Below are 2,157 nucleotides of genomic sequence, written 5' to 3'. Positions count from 1 at the left end.
ATAACATATATTTTCCTGAGTTCTTATTAAAATTTTAACACCTGCTGCTTGTCATTTGACATTTTCAGCAACATGAGCATTATGAGGTTTCTGTTAAGTTTTAAGTGTTTTTATGTGACCTACAGATAGCCTTGGATGTTGGTAACTTTGTTTAAATGCACACTGCAAACTTGCAAGGAAAGCAAATCAAAGTAAACACTATTTCTCTTGTCAATTGAGATGCACAAAAATCCTTGACAATGGTTTTAGCGTACAAGGAAACAAGAATCACTGAGATCATGACTAAGCAAAACCTACTAATAAGAATACTGAGTCTAGTGCTAATAAAAAAATTCTCACTTGAGGTACTTGTAGCTTGCAAGTTATTAAAGCCAAACCATTACCTTTTATTATCTACTCAAAACTTTTATTATCTGTTCAATATACTGCATTAAGGTTTGTAGAAAGGGTGAATATGTTTTATAGTTTCATAAATTCTTCTGGTTTTATTTGTCAATATTTACTATTTTGAGAGGCAATATTTTTATTAGCCTAGTGCAATTAGCTTTCAACAAGGTCTTAAATTATTATCTGCACTGCAATAAAAAAATGTAAGAGTTCGTCACTTCTGTCTACTCTATCTATTAAGTTTATTCAATATTTAAGTACATGCAATTGACAGATTCCTAAAAGAAAAAAAAGTGTTCAAATATACCATATCTAAGAGATGAGATTTTGTGATTCATAACAATTATTTTTGTGTCTGATATGGGATTTGCCCATGTGGGTTATTTATTAATGCTTGTGAAAACCAAGCCAACTTTATTTCTCAGACTTTTCTAACCAGGACTTAGAGAGGAGGGAAAAAAAGCTCATCCATAACAATGACTGCAGTGAGTTAGATTAAAGATCAGTCGACTTTGGCCTGGATGCCACATGTAGCCCGCTGCTTGTCAAGTTGTATTGGGACATAGTTGCAGTCATTTGTGATCATATTGTCTATGGTGGTTTTTGTGTTATTTTAGAAGAGTTGTTGGAGAAGTACCAGAAACCTGTGGCCTACAAAACCAAAAGGTTTGCTATCTGAACCCATCAAAAATTTTGCCAGTCCCTCAGTCTGATTACTTTTTTGGAGGGGAATTACTTAGCCACCAAAGATTATACTTTTGATGTGCTAAATTTAGGTTATTTAAAATTTTTGAATATATTTTTCTATTTTTGAATAGGAGATACATGTGTATGGTGTAAAATTTACTAAGTACAAGGGAGTATACAGTGAAAAGTGAGCCTCTCTTCCACCCTTAAATTCCTGTTTCCCTCTGAAAGACCATAATTGTTATCTGTTTCTTGTTGTGTCTTTCCAGAAATGTTCTGTCTATATAATCTTATATGATTACAATCAAGATTTTTGGGTAGCTAACAACATATACATTGTTTTCTGCATTTTGCTTTATTTATTTTTATGCTACCATGCAACGAAACTTTTATTAACATTTTGAACAGCTATTGAGAAAACCAGTGACTCAGTTATTACTGAAACTGGTAATTTCTAAACTTAAATTGGGGCAAAATGGCTATAGTGCAGAGCAATGCCATCATTGGGCACTATGAATTCAAAACTGAAGAATTAACAGCCACCCCTCAGACGGAGAACCAGGTGGAGAGTTGACTCTTTCTGGATGTTGTAATCAGAAAGAGTGCAGCCATCTTCTAGCTGCTTGCCGGCAAAGATAAGCCTCTGCTGGTCACGGGGATGCCCTCTTTATCTTGGATCTTGGCCTTTACATTTTCAATGGTGTCACTGGGCTCCACCTCCAGGGTGATGGTCTTGCCAGTCAGGGTCTTCACGAAGATCTGCATGCCACCCCTCAGGACAGGACTAGGTGCAGGGTGGACTCTTTCTGGATGTTGTAATCAGAAAGAGTGTGGCCATCTTCCAGCTGCTTGCCAGCAAAAATAAGCCTCTGCTGGTCAGGGGGGGATGCCCTCTTTATCTTGGATCTTGGCCTTCACATTTTTGATGGTGTCACTGGGCTCCACCTCCAGGGTGATGGTCTTGCCAGTCAGGGTCTTCATGAAGATCTGTATGCCACCCCTCAGGCGCAGGACCAGGTGCAGGGTGGACTCTTTCTGGATGTTGTAATCAGAAAGAGTGTGGCCATCTTCCAGCTGCTTGCC

General features: G+C 37.7%; 1 pseudogene; it reads right to left on the bottom strand.

Annotated features, from left to right (window-relative positions):
• Positions 1–1,434: 1,434 nt before the first annotated feature.
• The window catches only part of LOC132012073 (polyubiquitin-B-like), a 962-nt pseudogene continuing 239 nt past the window's right edge, over positions 1,435–2,157 (bottom strand).

Source organism: Mustela nigripes, chromosome 2 (assembly GCF_022355385.1).
Source record: "Mustela nigripes isolate SB6536 chromosome 2, MUSNIG.SB6536, whole genome shotgun sequence".
Lineage (NCBI taxonomy): Eukaryota > Metazoa > Chordata > Mammalia > Carnivora > Mustelidae > Mustela > Mustela nigripes.
The sequence above is the reverse complement of the archived record's forward strand: the minus strand, read 5'-3'. Positions and strand labels throughout refer to the sequence as shown.